The sequence below is a fragment of the Camelus bactrianus genome, chromosome 15 (genome assembly GCF_048773025.1).
Source record: "Camelus bactrianus isolate YW-2024 breed Bactrian camel chromosome 15, ASM4877302v1, whole genome shotgun sequence".
Classification (NCBI taxonomy): domain Eukaryota; kingdom Metazoa; phylum Chordata; class Mammalia; order Artiodactyla; family Camelidae; genus Camelus; species Camelus bactrianus.
Window position 1 is genome coordinate 36,683,444 of NC_133553.1, and position 21,911 is coordinate 36,705,354.

Consider the following 21,911-nt stretch of genomic DNA (forward strand, 5'->3'; position numbering starts at 1 on the left):
GCTCGGCTTGTCCACAGGCTCTCAGTACCTGCAAGGGGCGGCTGAGCCACGGGCAAACGTTCCGTCTGGACGCCCCTCCTGGACTTGCACTCGCCAAATCTGTTACCAACCCAGGTTGCCTGACTCAGCGCAAACCAAAACGCTGAGATGCTGAGATTTACAGCAAAGAGAGGGCTTATTCACAAGGCAGCCAAGTGAGGAGCCTGGAAAACAAACCGCAAACATGCAGAGGCCCTGAGAAAAGGAATAAAGCAGCAGGGATGTTGGGAGCGTAGGGAGCGTAGGGAGCGTGGGGAGCGTAAGGAGCGTGAGAAGCGTAGGGATCGTAGGGAGCGTGGGGAGCATGATGGGAAAAGGTGCCGTAATCATCCTTCTGCGCAGGCGTAACTAAGCTACAAGCCTCTGTAGGCTCAAAACGTCACCAGGTGGACACTTGAGCATGCCCAGTTGAAGTTGGTGGTCCCTTCCTGTCTTAACCAGCTCAGTTAAACTAGGCACAGCTGACTTCGAGTTTCTGGAAAACAACTTAAACATCTTGTTGTTTAGGCTGCTTGCCACTTAGAGGACATGGAAGTCTTTTGCGGCAACAATTAAAACAACCTTGATTAGTAAAGACAGGTTATAGGTGAAATGGATATAATTAATGATTACCCGCCCTTTCATGCCCAGCTTTCATCCATCTTCGTGAGTATAGGACAGCCATCTTTGAAGGAATAGCAGTTGTCCTCCAACGTATTTAGGAAGAGGATTTTTCTTTTTATAGATGACTGAGCATAACTAGAAAATGCTAGGCTTTCTTGTTGTGAACAAACAGAATATTTAATAGGACTCTGATAATCTTGATGCTGCTTCTCCACATATTCTGCACCCTCCTACTCCCCACCCCTACATAGACTTACACAAGAATTCACTGAAGCCTGCATGAGAATTTGGATTTTTTCCCCTCAAAAATGTCCCTGCAGCCAGGCATACTCAAAATTGTGGTCTTCAGACTAGTTGGATATCCTGAGAGAGCTTCAGAAATGCAGAATCTCAGGCCTACAAACAAGATTCTCCCAGATGACTCTTATGCATATTAAATTTTCAGAAGCACTCTTTTAAAGAAGTGGGTTGGTTTGTTTGGCTGTGTATTGGAATTACTTGGGGAGCTTGAAAAACTGAAAGCTCTATCTCCAGAAATTCTAATTTAATTGGCCTGAGGTGTAGTGGGATTCCTAATCTTAGAACTGTTACTCTTAAAACAATGAACCTTATCTATGAAATAGAGACAATGATACCTGCCCTTACTACCTCAAGAGACTGTAGAAGGGATCAAAATAAGATAATAAGATCATATTTAAAAAGCTTTACAAACCAGGATTCATTGTGTACAGTTAAGGAATGATTATTCTTTGCCCCATGTCACTGAACACTACAGACTGAAAAAAATCAAAAACACTATTTCGAAGATACATGCACCCCAAAGTTCACAGCAGCTTTATTTACAATTGCCAAGATATGAAAGTAACCTAAGTGTCCATCAACAGATGAATAAAGAAGTTGTGGTATATGCGTATATGTCTCAGTCATAAAGAACAAAATTTTTGCCATTTGCAGCAACATGGATGCTTTAATAAAAAAGATTAGTTGACTATAAAAATAAAAATAAGATAATGGCAAGAATTTTTTTCATACTTTATGGTGAAAATGTTCAAACAAAAAAAAAGTTGAAAGAAGTGTATGGTGAATATCCATCTACTGCCAATTCAGTTTTACCATTAACAATCTACTTTTTTTTTCACATATCTCTATTTATTCATTCCTCTTGTCAATCCATTGGTCCATCTATTTTTTTTTTCAAAATAGGTTGTAGACAGCAGTATACTTCAGTCCTCAACACTTCATCATACATGGCATTAATATTTATTTATGCAGAATTTATTTTTTACACAAGATTACATTTATTTTGCCAAAAGGAAAGGCTGTGATTCAAGGAGGATTAACGGAATTCATGGCTGATTGTTCCTGGGTTATTTATGAAAGCAAGAAGCTGTTTGAGGACCTCTTGATCCTCAAAAGCTGTTGCCATGTGAAGCAGACACACCCTCCCACAAAAGAGCCTTTGAAGCACTGTCAAGTTTTGACTTGGCAAACCACATGCCTCTCAGTAAATGTTAGTTGGACTTGAATGTGAGAAAATGACACCCAGAAGCACAAGCTATTTGCCAGTAAGTGATAGAGCTTGTAGGAGAACAAATCACCTCCAATAGTTTCACATTGAGCATCACTCCCTGCCTGGAATAACTGCACAGTAACAGCGCAACATAGTGAATAATTTATAAGTAAAAACTGTAATACAGGCAATACATTCAATATAGACTCATCCTGAGATTACTCAGGGGGAGCCAGTACTTGGGCAATGGGAAAGGAAGTGAATTATTCTCACAAAATAGAATTTTTTATTCACATATTGAAAAAAATGCCTCAATGTATAAGTATTTGTCCTCTAAAGTTCTTCAAAAGGATTAAAACAGCTTATGATAAACAGCAAAATTAAAATAAAACTGAAAATGATTAACATAGAGATGAAAAAGGGGCCAAGATATGCCAGTTTGTAGATGAGGAACAAGTTTAGACTTAGAAAGCTTTGAAGTGTTCTAAATTGAGTCAAATTCTGACGTGTTAAATCCTGCCAGTTGCCTCAAGAATGGAAAATCAAGCTGAGATGGTGTCTAGACGACGCATTCATTCAAATGTCTGTTATTGTTGAAGATATCTAGGATTCATTTGAAAACTGAAAAATTCAGTCAAATAGCCAGGCATATGCCTACACTAAAAGCAGACATTCTGATACTAGAAAAAATTTAGTTAATTGACTTTTTCAGTTTTCATTTTTATGTTGTGACATCTGTCTATATCAGTGGTTCTCAACTAGGAAAAATTTTACCCTCGAGGGAACATTATGTGATGTCCGGAGATGTTTTGAGCTGTCTCTACTGCGGGTGGAGGTGGGGGTGAAGTACTCCTAGCACCTGGTGGGTAGAGGCTGAAGATGCTGCTAAACAGCCTGTGATACACAGGATGGACCCCTGCAACAAAGAATTATCCAGCTGAAGTATCAATGGTAACGAGGCTGAGAAACCCTGATCCATGTGAGTCAGTTACAAGTCTTACTCTAATATGCCTTCAAAACACTTCAGATGATTTACACATGACATTCCTTCTCGTAATTGCTGTTGAACAGTAAGTAGTGACAATCTGCATTGGCATGATGGCAAAAATGAGATGTCAAATGACTAGTCCTCCAGAATAAAGTTCACAAAAAGCCAAGTTCAGTGGTTCACAGCACAAGATGACAGCACTCTTTGGTGTCCAAGGGCATCAAATGTTGGCAGACAACAATACAGATATTTAACTAACAGAACAGCATTCAAAGGAATGAGGACCACATTGCTTATAGGAGCAGGAAAAAGGATCATTAGATACTAAGTTATGGGACAGTTCATCCTGGGATATCTCCCTCTTGGACTTGGGGAGCTCATTTCTCTCTTCCTTCTTTCCTCTTCAAAAATTCAAGGAGATTGGAGGGTATCAGAAACAGGTGGATTAGATAAGCTCCTGCTGCCAGCCTGGTGATTTTATATCTCTGATTGATGTTATTCTCCTTCCTTTTCCCCTCAGCAATTATATATGCTCTATCTGTGCTTGCAACCATATTCTCCTTTCTTCATTCTTGTTACAGCTGGTAGCCATGCCCTTATCTTCAGTTATCCCCTTCTCCTTCTGAATCTTTAATGATCACTTCTCTAATAGATCATCCTCATCAGCATCTAGGTATGTGCCAGCAACTCTCGTCTTACAAAAATACCCCTTGATTCCCACAACCTCTGCCAATTTGTCTTCATGCTAATCCTAAACAAACTCATTAAACTCATATTCTACACATGCTATCTTTGTTTCTTGCCCTCCCATTCACTCTTCAACTCACACTAACGTGGCTTCTGTCCATAGCTCCACTGAAGCTGCTCTTGTCAAGGTTACCAGTGACCTCCTTGTAACAAAAATTATAAAGCAGGTAGTTTTCCATCCTTCTCTTATTTGACCTCTCAGTAGCATTCAACACAGTTGATTGTTTTAACTTCCAGGAGCACGTTCTTCTCTTGGCCTCATGGCACAAAATGCTTTAAGTTTTGCTTCTGCTCCTCTGACAACTCCTCCTTAAGACACTTTTCTGCTTTGTCTCCTCTCTCTGACCTCTAGAATGCCCAAGGCTTAAGGGGGGACTATCTTGTCCCTTCTCTTTATGCATTCTTCCTAAGGAATATGAGCCATTCTTATGGCTTTAAATGCTGTTCACATGGGGTTAACTCCCAATTTTAAATTCCATCCAGATCTTCTCTTGGACCTCCATATTTGTATAAATAACAGCTTCTTGAGACCTGCACATAGGAGTTTCACAGGCATCTCAGCCTGAAGGCATCTTAAGCACAACTCTAGATGTCTTGCAATGTACCCACTCTCTCCATCCTGTCAATCTTCTCCAACTCAGTAAGGATAATTATGACCTCACCTGTTTTTCAAGCCTTTGTTTCCCTCACATCTTTCACTAAATTAATCTCCAAGTTTCAATTCTTGGCTTAAATACTGTCTCTTCAAAGAGATCTTTCCTTACCACTCAGCTAAAATAATCCCTCTTGTCATTCTCTTTGTCCTCTCATTTGGATTTTCATTCATAGCTCTTATAACAATTTGTAATCATATATCAACTTTATCTACTTGTTTGATGTCGGTTTCCCTCCATAAACAGTACACGCCACAGAGATTTGGTCTGTGTCATTCACCATTGGATACCCTGGCCCTGGCATAATGTCTGAAACATAGAGGTATGTGCTTAGTCGATATTCATTGAGTCAATAAAGGACTTAGGATTTGAATACTGAGCCTAAAACAGACATTCTTTTCCCCCTGACAAGAAAAGAATCAGGTCCTTTTGCTGTTAGAATCATACTTTTAATTAGATTAAAAGGTAACATTTAAACATCACCGAGGGTGGGGGAGGAAAAACAAGTTACCATTTAATAAATGCTTATAGATTGATGGACAGATTGACCAATTGAAAATTTATTTAATTTCTTTGTGTTCCAATTTATTTAGTTATAACATAAAATAATACTATTGTCTCTTTTCCAGAATTATTTTATAGGGCAAAGTTAGATTATTGCCCTTTAATCTCCTTTGAAGAAAGACACAAATCTCCTTTGCATAAAAGACAAGCAAAGCCCCATTTGAGGGTACAGCGATTGCACACACGGACAAATTTCTCCAGTCTGAGAACTGCACTGCACTGGGTTAATGTCCGCACTCCTGTGGTTTGTGAGCCAAAAAATGTCATCAGTCTAAATGGTTAATACACCCTATTTGAAAGGACATCACACTTGACAGGCTAGGATTATATCATTGTCTATGCAGCCTCAGGGCCCTCCTCTCTGCTGCCCTGCCCTGTGGGAAGTGTCATATGACGCTGGTGGACCGCACAGAACAGTGCCCACCCTCCCTTCTCATGGCATCTGACCAAGGTACTGAAGGGTAACGGAGGTGAACGAAGTGGTGGAGGAAGCAACTTCACGGGGAGGAGTAGGTGTAGTATCTCTAGACCCTGACAGGGGCATAGATGCCTCTGCAAAAGGAAACCTTATGTTTTTAAATTGGATGTTAAGTCTGAGGTTGCTCATGGACTCTTGGGAGGGAGTGAAAATGGCAGTATGTCAAATTTTTTGTGACTCCAAAAAGCTGGTGGTGAGAATCAGGGAGTGATGTGTTTCCATTCCTTTTGCCCTGGGTAAGTTCATCTGTTTTAAAATGACATCAGATGGTGGAACCTTAGGGAATACTTGTTTTCCTGTGTCTTCTTCTGAAATCCTTTGCGGCAATCAGTCTCTGTGTGTTTGAGTAGTGGCTCTTAAACTATTATTGGTCACAGGCCCCTTTGAGACCCTGAGGAAGGCTATGGATCCTCTTCCCCAGAAAAAAGCTCACAGGCGTAAACACAAAATTCTACATGTGATGTCATAAGTTTTATAAATCTCTGATTCTTGGTTAAGAGCTTTGGTGTGGACTGAATTGTGTCCCCCTAAAATTCATGTTATATCTCAATGTAACTGTATTTAAAGATAGGGCCTATAAGGAGGTAATTAAAGGTTACACAAGGTCATAAGCATGGGACCCTATTCCAACAGGGCTGTGCTCTAAGGGACACCAGAGCTCTCTCTCTCTCTACCATGTGAGGACATAGCAAGAAGGCTGCAAGCCAGGAAGAGTCTCACCAGGGACTGAATTGGCAACACCTTGATCCTGGACTTCCCAGCTTCTAGAACTATGAGAAATTTCTGTTGTTTAAGCCACTCAGTCTGTGATATGTTGTTACAGCAGTGTTAACAAACGAATACAAGTTTCTCTCCTAGAAACTGCTCTGCCCCACAAAGTAGCTATGTTTATGGTTACTGATCCATGAAGGAGTGGGACTGGGGGAGGGGAGGTCCCTAGTGAGCAAATGTTCTGAATGTGGAAGAACCACCCTGCACCATGGATGGGAGACTGGGAGCACAGGAACAGGATCAGCTGGCAGCACCATGCCTGGCTCTCTGCCCTGGGCTTCATGAGTCCACACTACCGAGCAAAGTATGAAGTATGACGGACGCGTGGAAGGCTGATGGGCTCTTGTGCTGAGCGTAGATCTTTTCTATAGGTTCTCCTTCATTTCACCGGGCAGGTTATCCATCTGAGCCCAGGGGCCTTCTTGAATTTCTTTCAAACATTTAATAAGAGACAGGTATCCTCCTGAATATGGTAATCTTGTAAAGTGGCGAAGTCTCTTCCCCCAGAGTTAAGATTGGAGCCACCTGAGCCAGAATCAAACTGCTGGGAATGTGGGAAGAACTTGCTCCTTAAAAATCCATTTGCCCAATCGTTATCCCTCTTGAAAAAGCTGCTGCTGTCTGATGTGAATGGAATTTGAGGACGAGGATGATGAGAGTTGTAATTTGCAGATAATGTAGTCCCAAACTCAGAAGAGCAGAGTCTCAAAGCTTATAATGGTGTTGAAGGAGTGAGTTTAGATTCAGGGAATGGAGCATGTGTGGCTCTTTTCTGGAAGACTTTAAAAGAGACGCCAAAGTTTGAATGAACAAAGATAACCAAGAAAATATGTGGGGCTCCATGTGACAAGAGTAAATGACGAGACAGGGTTCTGGATCCAAGCGTCAGAGCCAGGGAGCCAGCTGTTTGTGCCAAGACGACTTTTGAGGTCAATCTCACCTTCACCACACATTTTTATTCATCTCAAAGGTACCCAGAACTGCTTCTGATGCCCAGCCCCCATCAACCAGGAATATCAGCTTCTTACTAAACCCTCCACTGTCATTTTAGACCCCTGAATACAAAAATTATTTTGACAAAGGGAGATGATTAGGTTGAAATAGTTTTTGCAAAGTTCAAGAGTCAAATTCCCTTGAAACCAGACTGATGAGCAGAAATCCCATGACTGACAACATATAGCTGCTGATTCAATTCTCCATACCTAAATAGCAAAACAACTGCTTCATATCAGAAAACTCACTTTCTTAAGCAGATGCATTAGTTCAAAATCAGCCTCTGACACATGCACTTTTTACGTCCCAGGGACCCCACCATGAGTCTGGATTCTATGGAAGCACTACTGTGATGGCATATTTTTCTTTCTCCGATTAACTCACTGTTTAAACTTGTGCAAATTATGTTTTCTTTTTGGCCCCGAGGCTCTCCTTTATAAAGTGAGGTAGTTAACCTGAAAAATAAAAGGTCCTCTTGAAAAGAGGGAAAATATGTCTCTGTCTCTCCTGTACCACAATCTATTTCTCTAATAGAACCAGAGGTTTTCTTGGAGTAGACAAAAAAAGCTCTATCAGAAGACTTGAATGAGCAAGATGACGAAATCAGGTGTTTAGAGGTTAATCCTTGCAGCTGCACTGACCAGTAAATAACACTCCCCTGGTTGCTGGTTTCTATTTTTAGAGTCATAAACAACAACAAAGGAAGAATACCAACTCAGCGTATATAGTCACTAATTATCCAAGTGACTCATTATCTAAGTGCTGGAAATTATCCACAGGAGATTATCCTGAGAAGTCCACAGTGATGAGTACCTGTGCGTTATTTGAATCTGACATGAAGGAATAAGCCATTACTAGTTTAAGTCAACAAATCCAAAGCAGCAGAGAGAGGAAGTGGGAGAGAGTGAAACTGGATACTTATTGTAGTGTGGGGAATCTGAAAATGTATTTGCCTCTAAGCATAAGTAGGTAGGTACTTTTTGTGTAGCTATCCCAGTGTACATTCTAGTTGCCTTTAATCTTTCCAGAATCTACAAAGTTAGGTGCTTAGAGGGCATTTGGCACCAAGTCCCATGCTCTTTGGGAATCATTAGTGAACATCCATTTTGTGATTAGGACAACGTTTCTGTAAAAGAAGAACACAGGTATCTGAGGAAGTTGCAAAACTTGGAGGTAATCTAGAAATTTACTCATATTATAAATGGATACAAATAATTTATTGACCAAGCTTGACAAATGCTATAGAAATCCACATCTTACTTTCTTGCTTGAGCAAGACTTAGTCTTGCAATTTGAGCCTACATTTGAATGGAAATATGCCAGGAGGCATAGTAGCTGTCTTGTGATTCTTCCTTGTCCAATGCACAAATAGAAACATTCTAAAGAGCCCTCCTTAGCATCTTGATGTCAGCTGGCATCCTGGGGAGCTGCAGGAAGGGGCTTGCAAAGGCAAACGTTTGTAAGGCCAGGAAAATACCAGAATGAGTGCAGTGGATTTAGGGATAAGACAAATTCTCTCTGCCTAGGACAAGTGATATTTCGCTTTCTTCTTAAATGTACTACAGAAGAAAAGGCACAGAGTTGGGTGATAAATGGCCCTGACACTTGGCCTCAGTTTGGGGAGACAATAGAGGGTAGTGGAGATTTTGGGGAACTGGGAGGTGGTTGCCACTCAGCTCCAGCCAGGTGATGCCTCATGGGGATGCAGCCCTAAAACCAGCAGATCTGATTTTTCCACAAGAATCTAGAAAACTGGATTTTTTTAAGGTGAAAATCTGGATTTGCACATTTTTGCAACTAATTCAGAATTTCTACAACTTTGTGATGGCCAGTCCTGTGTGAACCTAACCAAAAATATGTCTATGAGCTAGATCTCTGTTTAGGAGGTCACTATTTTATAACCTGTAGATGCTGGGTGACAAAGAACTTGTTAACTTATATCATCTTCACTTTGGAGGAAAAAACTGAGACTTGTGGTTTATTATTTGTGTGTCTCTAGGCTTTCAAATAAAGGGGAAAATGCAAAAAGAGAAGGGCATTTAAGAACAATATTTATAATGTGTATATAGCCACTATACCTTCCTATTTAATTGCTGTCGCGTCAGAGCCAGAGTTCTTGGGTTATTACAGGAAGCACGATTTTGTGTTAGGACCCACAAGTACATCTGTGTGAGATATTGCTGATGCCAAGTATGGCATCTGTTCAGTCATCTTGGTGTGAATATGGGTCTCTGTAAAAAAAACTCACTGGAAAGACTCAGGTTGTTCCATATTATAATAAAGATATGGAGATTTGGATACACCTAGATGATGCAAGGAATTTTCCAGTCTTTTTAAAACAGATGTTTGGCACTCTGTGGACAACACATTGTCAAATTGAAAACTCCGTATCCAAAAGCAACATTAGATTTTAGGAAAGAAACTGGAATACCTGAGAAACAAAAACACTTTTACTATTTGAGATCACTCATATGTGGAATTAAAAAGAAAAAAAAAAAGACAAATGAACATAAATACAAAACAGAAACAGAGTCATAGACATAGAATACATACTTGTGGTTGCCAGGGGGGAGTGGGGTGGGAAGGAACAGACTGGGAGCTCGAAATTTGTAGATACTGACAGGTATATATAGAATAGATAAACAAGAATATACTGTATAGCAGAGGGAAATACATACGAGATTTTGTGGTAGCTCACTGTGAAAAAGAATGTGACAATGAATATATGTACGTTCATGTATAACTGAAAAATTGTGCTGTACACTGGAAATTGACACAGCATTGCACACTGACTATAACTCAATAAAATAAAATTTAAAAAATAATAATAAAGTGCAATAACTAACTTAAAAAAAAAACACTTTTACAAAATCTGGGCTCCCTTCACATTGTTTAAGATACATGAAGGTAATACATTTTGGGTCTTGAGCACTCCTTGATTTTTCAGTGTAGATATGGCTTCAGGTAGTCCAGTATTTTCCCACAGTCGTTGATGTTTTTATGATGGGTTTTTGCCTTTATCTCCCGAACCAAGTATTACTACATTATTATGTAGTAGTAAGTTAGTGAGAATGTTTAAACATTTTCATTTGCATTTTTCTGTTTTAAAAATGCTATAAATAATTTGTGTTGCACTTAGTAGTGAGGAAGTATCTTTTTACCTAAATTCTTGGTGAATGCTTTCAGGTTTTTTTGTGATTAATATTTAAAGAGTATCTAAACAAATAAATAAATACATGTCCACTTTCCTGGACTAGAAACTAGAAGCAAGTGTTAAAAAGAAGTCACTGAAGATGAGATATTGTGGTGAGATAAAGATTGGCAAGGGTATAAAACTGTGTGAATATGCAGATTTGTGAAATCCCCGCAAATTACCACAGAAGCCGATGAGGTTCTCGTTCTAATTTTAGTGCCCAGCTTGGTTTCACTTACTATTTCAACTCTTCAACATTCTTCTGTGACAAGTGGATCCATCAGTAAAACTTTTGGTGGAAGTGTTTTTGTGCAATATCTACTCTCAAGAATTGTTTTTGAAGTATTAGTAACCTGACACGCATTTATTTCCATTTCACAGAAGAATGAATGCAGTGTCAAGACTTGGATCCCCTCCATGACTCATTGGTACACACAAGATACTGCTGACATTTCTGTGTGGATCTACTGAAATCTCCTGGTCTCTAACCTCTCTGGGGGCATGTACATGTCTTTGTATCCCCTTAAGTACTTATTGTATGTGCTTGATAAATCTCTCTTTAAAAAATAGATTGTAACTGATCAGTAAAAATATAATTGAATAGACAGGCTTGCATATCTAGAGAAGTTAGGTCTATCCTCCAAAAATAATGAATATTAGAATAGGGAAGTTGATAACAGAATCTTCATTTAAAAATTTTTTGAGACTAAGACACAGTTGGTAGAAATGGTATTTAAACTAGTTCTCAATTCATAACTCAAATTTCCAGCCTATGCTGCCTTTCTCCGTTTTTTCTTTCTCTTCCTTTTCTCTTTTTCCTTTTCTTCCTTCCTTCTTCCTTCCCTCCCTTCCTCCCCAACATTCCTTACTTTCCCCCCAAGTCTTTTGCAAAATAGATATATGTGACTTCTGAGTTTGAGAGAGATGACATAAATAGGAATCATTATATCCCTTAGGTAGAAGGCACTTTTTGTCACTTGCCAGGAAAACAATGATAGTAGCTAACATTTACTGAGAATATTCTGTGTGTCAGTTAATACGCACTTTACCTATATTCACTCATTCATTCAATTCTCATAACAACCCTCCAACAGAGATACTGTTATTATCCTGCCATACAGATAAAGATACAGAGATATAGGAAGATTAAATAATTTGCCCAAGGCCACACAGCTAGAAAGTGTAAGAGTCAAATTTGATCCCAGTGGTCTGGCTCTGAAGTCCAGGCCCTTAACCATTAAGTTATATACTCAGAACTCATTCAAGGAGTAAAACGTGTGAAGCCTACACAGACCCACAGGAAAGGAATACATTGGATTATACCACATGGACCATCACAGAGGCTTTTAGTTCTGATGCTTAGAACATGGTAGCCCCCTCTCTATGTTTGTTTGGTGAATGAATAAACATGTAGGTACTTTAATTCATTTTAAGACAGCACCATTCTGTTAGCATTCCTGTGTTTCCATATCTGTCTGCTTTTTTTCAGCATCATTCTCTCTGCATGCAGTGTTCTTTTCTCTGCTCAGTGCAACCTCACTCATGCTGCAAGGCACAGCTCAATTCTGTGAGTCAGAGCTTGTTTTTACTTCTCTTTCATAACGCCCTATATCATAATTTCTGTTGATATGTGTCACCTCTTTAGACCCTGAGGCCTCTGAGATCACAGTCTGTGCCTGTTACGTACTTGTACCTCTGCCATGGTGTTAATCACAGTATCTGGCACAGAAACAAATATTGAATAGACAAGAAAATGACTGGAAGAAGTATTTGGTACACTTTTATTCTCTCTAACATAAATCTGTACTACTAAAAATCTAGAAACGGGTCTTGAAATTCCATTACAGGCATGTTAAAATAAAGGAAATAAATTTATTCAATAATTAAAAGAAAAAAGTTCAAGACAAGAATAAGATTAGAGAGGAAAGTTGGAGAAGAAATAAATTTAAAGTTTGAAGACCATGTTGGAAGAATAAGACGGCAGAGAAAGATAACCATATAAAGATATCAGACATACTTCTGTTTTGGGAGCTAGAAAGACAAAAGACAGGGTCTAGTTCTTAAGAAACTACTGGGGAGACAGAACTATTCAGTAACATAAATCACACAAAGCCTAAAGGAAGTCAGTACATTGAGTGCCAAAGTCTGCCTGGAAAAGTTGGGAGGGAGGAGGAGATTTCAAGTAGGCATTTGAGAAGTGAGTATGTGATTGCCAAGCAGACATACTGTGGGGAGGAGAGACATTCTAAAAAAAGAAACAATATAGGCAAATCATGTCTTAGTCGGTTCAGACTGCTTTAACAATAGTACCATAAACTGGGTGGCTTAAACAACAAACCACCCTCATGAGTTAATTATCTTCCAAAGACCCCCCCATTGGGGATTAGGGTTTCAACATAGGAATTTGAGGGGACTCAAACATTCAGTCCATATCACATGGGCACTATGAAAAAGAAGTTCATTTTACAGTAATAGAACATGCATTGGGTAAAGCAGAGGTGAGTAAAGAGGAGTGAGGGTGTGGGTGGGCAGAATCAGAGCCATTCATTAAAGGCTTTGTATGCTAAGCACGGACTTTAGATTGAGCCAATTGGGAATGGTGGAAGGACTTTAAATAAAGGGGTTATGTGATCATTCTGATAATTTGGGAACACTGATTTGGCACTAATGGAGAGGAGAGATAAACAAGAAGTGAGAGCCAGTCTAGAAGCCTGACAAGTAAGCATCGCAGTGGCCCAGGGAAAAGTAATGACAGCTTGGACCCAGGAGTGGCAATGGAGAGGGAAAGAAGTGGAGGTATATGCTCACACACCACTCATTCAATCAGGAGGTAGATGATCAGACTCGGACATGGAGGGATGATGAAGGAAGGTGCCAGGAAATCTAGGGTGAGTCCCAAGTTTCTGGCATGGAATATTGGGAGGCAGTTTGAGCCATAAATCAAGGAAGAAAATATAGGAGATATAGTAGTTTAGGAAAGTGAAGACAACATATTTTTTAATTAATTAAAAAATCAATAGAGATATAACTCATATACCATTAGAATCTACTTTTTTTAAAGAGTAGAGGTCAGTGATTTTTAGTGTATTCACAAGGTTGTGCAATTACCACAGTCAAATTCCAGAACATCTTCATCACCCTCAAAAAGAAACCCTGAACTCTTTGCAGTCACTCCCTAGTCCTCCTTTTCCTCAGCCCCTGGCAACTGCTAGTTTACTATCTGTCTCTACCTATTGGATTTACCTATTCCAGACATTTCATATAAGTGGAATTTACAATATATGGCCTTTTTTGTGTCTGGCTTCTTTTACTTAATGATTAGGTTTATCCTTATTATAGCATGTATCAATGTCTTTTCTTTTTATGGCTAAATAATATTCCACTGTATAGATACACCTCATTTTGTTTTTCCATTCACCAGTTCACGGACATCTGGGTTGTTTCCACTTTTGAACTATTCTGAATAATACTGATATGAGTATTTGTGTACAAATGTTTTGTGGACACTAAGTTTTCAGTTCTCTTGGGTGTGTACGCAGGAGTGAATTTGCTTGACCATCTGGTAACTCTATGTTTATGTCTTTGAGGAACTACCAAACTGTTTTCCAAAGTGGCTGTTTCATTTTACATTTCCACTAGCAATGTATGATAGTAAGATATGAAAACTTACTCAAAAGTTAAGTAAAACCTGCCCAAAGTCATTCATTAGTAAGGAGCAGAGCTAGGGTGTGATCTCAAGCCTGCCTCTCTTCAGAGCCCACTCTGCCCTCTACTATGCACCACACTGGTGTCACCAACACAGAGGTGGTGGGTGAAGCTGTGGTTGTGGATGAGCTTACACTGAGCATTTGAAGCAAAAGAAAAAGGCCAGGTATGGAGACCTGCAAACCTGTACGTCAGACTGGGAATGTGTGACCAGAGGCATAGGAGGAAAATCAGGGAAGAGAAGGTGCCAGGAACACCATCCGAGGGGAGAATTTTAGGGAGGGTGGGGTCAAGGGGTAACACGTGGCATAACTTCTAACAGAACCCGGTGACCTCTACCGGAGTAGTTTTGGAGAGGTGTGGGGGTGGGAAGTGGAGGGAGAACTGATTTGGGTGGTCTGAAGAGGGGATAAAATCGAGCCAGCAAATTTTATTTGACCGTGAAGGTTGGAGAGACAGGCAAGATGGCTGACAGAGGGCTAGTGTTTGCTGTTTGTTTTTGTTTGGGGCCAGAAATGACACCTCATGTTTACCTAAACTGCTAACACTTTAGTTCCAATTCATCAATTCCTCTGTTCTTTTATAACTGTACCAACAAAATTCTTATCCCCATTCCTTTGCCTCCTCTAACTTCGTAACAGTGACTTTGTGAGAAGTTATCTCTCTCCCTTTTTCTTCTTCTCCTCCTCTGTCTCTCTCAATCTAAAAATACCCATCAGTTTCATGTTTCTAGGACTTACACAATTTCTGAAGGCTAGTTTGGCATATAAGGAACGAGTGGTATCAACTGCTAAACTTCTTGAGAATTCCAAAAGTTATTTGTAGCATTTTTGACAGATCCCCACCAACCTCCTTGTCCTCCATGTGTAAATCTACTAGCAATCCATTTATAATATTGTTCCAGTGGGGAAATATATTCCTATATAAGGACTTTTCAAATATAATTTGGAACATTTCATAATTTTAGGACTTCCTTTTTTCTCATGTTTTATGCTCTTGAAACCTTCTCAAATGAATTTTTTTGTTGTTCTGATAAGAATGGCAGAGTAATATTATTTTTCTCATGTTAAGGATGATGAAAGTGAACCTTAGAGAAGTTAAGTGGGACTGAAGATACTTCTGAAATGTTCTAGTTACTTATGTTTTCTCTTTTGTTGGTATGTACTGTGATTTCAGGAGTAAGGCGAAATTAGTTAAGGTCTTACATAGGACGAAGCGAGACATCACCACTTCTTGAAATTTGTTTTCCTTTTAGAGAAAGGAAGAAACGTTTGCTGTAGGAGAAAAATCTGAAATAAAAGAGAATGAGAGAGTCAGTAAGGAGAGTATTCTAATTATGGGCTTCATTCAAGCTGTGTAAATTTAATTGAGAATACAGAAATAATTAAAAATACATTTGGGGGAGGTTACTATATTTTACTTTTAATTGGCTCCAATAAAAAGTGTAGCTCCAAACCCCTGATTCAGAAGTAATTTCAAACTGAGAATTTACTATCCCATAAAAGAATGCTATAAACATATTTGTTTCTGAACAAGAGCAAGATGTTTTCACTTAGGTGATAACATACTACACTTTCACCTGAAAAAGAGAAATTCATATTACATCTTCAAGTAGATCTGTATCTGTGTATACAAAAATTAGCATCAAAATGGTGTAAGGGACTCAGTTTTTAAAGCTTATCAATGTCAGTGGTGAAATTGGGGAAAATAAAATAAATTATAAGAACGATGATGCTAAAGCATTGTACAGTCCCTATCTTTTTGTAGTACATTTATTTACTTATGCCTTTTTTTAATCCCAAAACTGTTCAGAACTCAGTGCATACCTACCTGACCCCAATCATTTCACTCTCACCAGCTCTTATTCTAAATATTGTCTTATGCGTGTTCTTATTCTTTTTTATGTGATGATGAGTTTTGATAGCAGGTTGGGGATATCTGTCCCTTGTGCAGTTCTGAAATCATGCTCAGGTATTTCCAGCCACTTTGCCATCTGACACCACTGAATTTAGCTGGTATTCTGTTTTAGTTTTGTGATAATAAAACTTAACACTCTTGGGTATATCCTCCTTCTGGAAGCCTTCGTAGATCTCTTAGGTTGAATTTGGTCCAGTTCCTACGCTCCTACGTCTTGGGCATGCATCTCTGACACTGGACTTAACAGGCTTATTATTTTATAACTGGTTTGTAATCTGCTTCCACACAGCGATGTGAGTCCCTGTGAACAGCTCTTAACATCTTCAGTCTGCAACACAGTGCTTAACATTTAATGGGTATTCAATAATCATTGGCTTTTTTGCTCAACCAAACAATGCCTTTCTGTGAGAGGATGGGGATAATTTTGAAGGCAATCTTTCATTATATTAGTGCTTCTTGCTGCATTCCTGTATAGCAACTTGGAACACAGGCTTTGAAATCCTATTCCAGAATCTTCGTAGACAGGCAGCTTCACCCCCAGCTCGAAGTGGTGGTAGGTGAGAGACAGATTTTGTCCTCTAGGCTGTATCCTCTGTTCATGTTCTCTTGCTTCTTAGAGGTTTTCTGTGTAGTGTCTTCATTCCCATGGAGCCTCCTTTGTGTAGACTCTATCCCCTGAGATTGTCTTCTGGCTTCAGAGTTTTACTTAACCCATGCCAGTTATTGAAAATGTCCTCCCCATGGTGGGTACACAGGCATGAGTGTGTTAGTGCTGGTATCAAGTACTAAGTGGAAGTCAATAACCAGCTCAGAGCTCACCTCACAAGGTGTCCTTGCATTTTTTGGTAACAATGAAATAGCAAAATTTAGCTGTGTTTTATTCATTACTGGGTTTCTGGAGTGGGGCCTGATCTTCCAGAGTTCATTGGGTAAAGCACTCAGCACAATGACTGGCACAGGAGCACTCAAAAAGATGACTTCCTCCTCCTCTTCTTCCTCTTCCTTCTTCTCCTCCTTCTCCTGTATCATCATCACCACTATCATCATCAAAGTCACTCTGAAATAAATGAACAAAGGGTGAGGAAATGTGACCTTATTTCAAGGGATTTGGAACCAGGTCCTTCCAGGTATTAGTGCCACAGACAGAATAGTTATGAATATAATATTGGCATCTTCAAGAGAAGAAAATATTGATATTTAAAACAAAACTATTTTCCTGAAGTTTAAAATTTTAATTAAATTTAATGAGTTAAACATTTCCTAGTTCTGGGTCTTATTTCGGGGATATTATTTACAATTTGAACACTGGAGTTGCCATAGTAGGTCATAACCTTTCTGTGTAGTTGAATGTGTCCATCTGGAAACCTTCTGATTGCAAATGTCTTATATAAGTAAATTCTCTTCTGTGTTCAGCCCCAGCCAAATGCTAGGAAAACACCTCCTTTGTTGGACCTTAGAATTTCATTTTATTTATTACTAGAGCTTCTTCAAGACTCATTTCTCATTCAATTCATGTCAGGTAGCCATAAATATGTTTGTTTGGTTGTCAATACTAAATGCTGTTAACCAAGAAAAAATAAATAAAATGCAGTTTAATCTTGTTACCTAATTGTTACTGAAAAATGCAACAAGGCCTTGTGAGATGAGCTCTGAGCTGGTTATTGACTTGTTGTTCAGTGTTTGGTACCAGTGAGTCCCTGAATTGTCAAGCTTGCTGTAATAATAATGGTTATTCATTTTTCAGACAATAGGGCCAGTGATAGAATGCTTAGAAGCTAAGCACAGGGAATAGTAAACATTTGTTCCAGACAATACCTAGAAATTTATCTAATAGGCAAGATATAACAACAGCTAACATGTGTCTGGGTAGTGGAAAAATATATAAATTTTTGGAATCAGATGGACCTAGTTTTGCAACATAACTAGTAATATGATATGGATAAGAAGTTTAACCTCTCCAGGTCTCAATTTCTTCCTCTATGAAATGGGGAGAATAATACTTAGCTTTCAGGATTATAAGATTTAAACATAATATAGGTAATTTTCCCAACAATAAGTCTATCACATATGCCAACAATTATTTCTAGAGGCTATTATTATTTTGTTTTTAAAATTCAGGACAATGTTGATTATTAACGCTCCATTAGTAAAAGAGCTTTTTTTGTAGGAAAAAATAAACAAACAATAACAAATACAAATTGAAAGCCCAGGAAAACCTCATTGTGAGATTAAATAAACCCATCTAAGCCAGGAATGAAAAAAAAAATTACCTTTAGAACTGAGAAATTCAGTATTATCCATGGCTATTCCCTCCAATCAGTCTTAAATAAACTTCAGGGATATCACTCCACTATCCATAAATGTGGGATACTTTCTTCTATGGGTCATTATCACAGCCCGTTTGAGGTGTTTAAACTTTGCTATAAGCATTGGACTCATTTTCTAAGTTCATACTATCCCAGTTGGTTTGTGATAGAATCAATTTCAACAGTACTGGCAATGAGACTATGACGGAGGACTCTGGCAAACGTAACTGACTGGAGGAGATAAATTCAAAGAACTGAGAGGTGATGTTGAAGGAAATGAGAAGGAAAATTAAAAATAAAACAAGACCAACACAGAAATAACTAAAGAATGCCAAATGTGAATAGTGAACTGAGAAAAAAAGCAATATATCTTGTGATTTGTGAACTTTTTAAAAATAACTTAAAAATGAGGGCATTGGAGATTGTGCATAGTGGGTCAGAGCTACAGAAATTCTGGCTTGGAGGGTAGAGAACATGGGAATAGTGGCTGAGGCTGAAGTTGCCGGAAAGAAATATCCCAGAGCAAGTCAAAAGGGTGGGAGGTAAATTATTTCTTTATTATAATTTCACTTCCAATCATGTCTGTCTTTCTTTTCCCCATTTCAAGCAAAGCTAAGTGAAATTGGAGCAGGGATCCATGCCATCATGAAGAAACCACCAAGCCAATGCCAGCCATGCTTTAGCTCTGAGGTTCATAATTATGGAAACTTACGTGACTAGACTATAACAGCAGAAACTCAGAATTGCCTGCTCCATACAAAAGAAAGTTACCATATAACTTGTTCCAGAAAAGTTACCTTAAATAATTTTAGAAACATGACACAAGTGAGTGATCTCACCCAAGGAATAAGGAACACTAAACTTCCTCTCAAAACAAATCAGCCTTCTACTCTGGATGGAAATAATCCCAATGCTTCTGGTTTCTTTCTTCTGCTCTACACCGTATATTTTGTATATTTTCTCCTCTTGATAAACCTCAGACATGTCTCCATGAGACCTTCCAGGGAATGACCTTGTCTCCTTCTTAGAGTAAATAAAAGTCACCACACAGGAACTTCCTTGACTTCCTGTTATCAAAAGGACAAATACTCCTGTATCTGTACCCATTTTTTCCCCCTTTCCTGCTGTTACATTGAAAGAGGTGAGCCTCTGCTTTATCAAAGTAAATCTCTCCACTGTGCATAGTCCATCATTTTTGTCTTTCCAGAGCCTTTGTTATGTAAATTCTCTTTTTCGTGCCCCTTAAATTTCTCCTTCCACTAATTCTTAGCACTTAAACGTGATTGGGCAAGTGAGGAGTCTGTAACAGATATCCAGAAACTAACTCAACATTCTCCTTAAGATATCTCAGCAATCCCTAACTCAAAATGTCCAAAAGTGAGTTCATCATTTGCCCCTCCTACTTCCTACTCCTTCCCTCTTCCTTCAATTTCCCAATCTCAGGGGGAATGGCTCCACAACTCAACCAAATATCTAGCTGGAAATCTGGAAATTATCCTTGATTTCTCCTTTCTGCTCATTCCCCAAAGCCATCTGACCAGCAAATCTTGCTGAATCTATCCTCAAAAAATATTCTGTAACCAACCACTTTTCTCCATCTCCATTGCCACTCATTGGTTCAGATAGCTATTTTCTCTTGCCTGGATGGTTATAATTGGCTACCAACTGACTTCCCCATCATTAGTGTAGGTCTTTACTAATCTTTTCTCCATACTACAGCTGGAGGGATCTTTTAAAAGTCCACATTTGATCATGCCACTCCCTTACTCACCATTAAAACAATGGTTTCTTATTGCCCTTCAAATAAAGTCCCTACTCCTTAATATAGCTTGCAGGACTGTTCACGAGCTACTCCTAATGACTTTTTAGTGTCATCTCTTTCCCCATTCAGTACTTCAGTCATTCTAAATGTCTTTTAACTTTTCTTAATTGCCATCTTCCCACACATTCTTTGCCTAGCTAAAACTCCTCTGGCTCCTAGACTATATCAGTGCCCTGCTACCTTCATAGGATAGTTTGTTGTAATTATTTGTTTAAGTCTTTGCTAGAGTATAAGAGCAAGAACTGTGTCTGCCTTGCTCACCAGTTTATCCTGTCTGCTTGCCTCCAACCTCCTCTACCATCCATTCTAGTACCTTGCTTGGTATCTGGCATCTAATAGATCCTCAGTAATTATTTGTCAAAAAAATTAATTATCTTTCATAGTTGTATTATTTCTCTTACTGAACTCAATAATCTCCTGTGGAGTCTCAGAGAATATAATCACAGCACTTTCAAAATCTCATGTCTGTGGTGAAGAAGAAAGATTAATTAAGCTTGAATGTTGCCAGAACAAATGCTATGGCACATTCATTGTTAATCCTTAAGGCTTCAAGGTTTGTAATAATTACCACTCATCTTAACAGAGGATTTAGGCATTTGGAGAAACCTCCTTGTCTCCATATGAAGATCAAATGAGTGCAGTGACACACATATGGTTATTTATATATATGCCATTAGGAGGGAAGAGTCAAAGAGTTTTGTTTGTTTTTTTCTTACAATAGAGGTAATGCTGTAGACAAGACTATCTTAAGAAGTTCTAATATGGCCAATACCAGTTCACAAATATTTCTTGAATACTTACTAGATATAATATTTCACCTTATAAATTCTGTAATCCTAGAGCCAGGGGGAACCTTTACTTTTATTTTGGCATATTTCTTAGACACTGTCTGGGAATTTAGTCTACAGCATCTCTGACAGGCATTACTTTACTTCGGCTTGAGCACTTTCAGGAATGGGATTCCACTGCTGGTGAGGCCACCTGTCCCACTGCTAGATGCCCTAGTGTCACAGTATACTTTTCTCCTATTTCCTTCTCCCTTCTCTAAACTAACATCTCTCTTCCTGTCACATCTAAACGTTGATCCTCTACTTCACCTTATGTCCTCAACTTAAAAGCCTGTAAATACTGGGAGGGAACAGGAAGCGTGGACAAAGGGAGACACCTTCCCAGCGTGTTTTGCAGGAGAGACGGTGGGTGCATTTTATGTTACCTCACCAGCTCCTTAAACAATCTAGTAAAGTAAGCAGTGTTAATGGCATTTTCCTTAGAGTAGTAATGGGGTTTTACTCAAAGTAGTAAAACTTTCCCCATTTGTCTATCTAATGTTGAAATCCAATTTGTAAAAACTCTAAAGGTTCTGAGTTAAGAGCCTGGGTGCTAATTAAGATCTGTTCATGTACAGTTACATGGAATTGGCTCCTTTTCCCTATTGCCAAAATTGAGAGCAGAGTTCTTATTGTCTTAGACAACTTCACAAGGATTTTTTGAAGACAGAGTCTCTGCCAGTCATGTTAATGAAAGTCTTTTTGCTGCATGAACACATCATGGCCTTTGGAAATCACACCCAACAGAACTCTATTGCCTTTTTGAAGTGAGACCTTCTCTCTTAGGAATAATTC

The 21,911-nt window shown here is 38.9% G+C and overlaps 1 protein-coding gene across 10 annotated transcripts in view; it reads left to right on the plus strand.

The window, feature by feature from the left end:
• RASGRP3 (RAS guanyl releasing protein 3) overlaps nucleotides 1-21,911 on the plus strand; it is a 97,369-nt gene that overhangs the window by 35,801 nt on the left and 39,657 nt on the right. For 2 of the 10 annotated variants that reach the window (XM_074378714.1, XM_074378712.1), the window contains one exon: nucleotides 10,921-11,038. The exons of 5 other annotated variants lie outside the window; for them this stretch is intronic. The gene's annotated coding sequence lies outside the window, so the exon portion shown is untranslated. 3 more of the 10 variants (XM_074378717.1, XM_074378713.1, XM_074378715.1) reach the window with 2 other exon arrangements.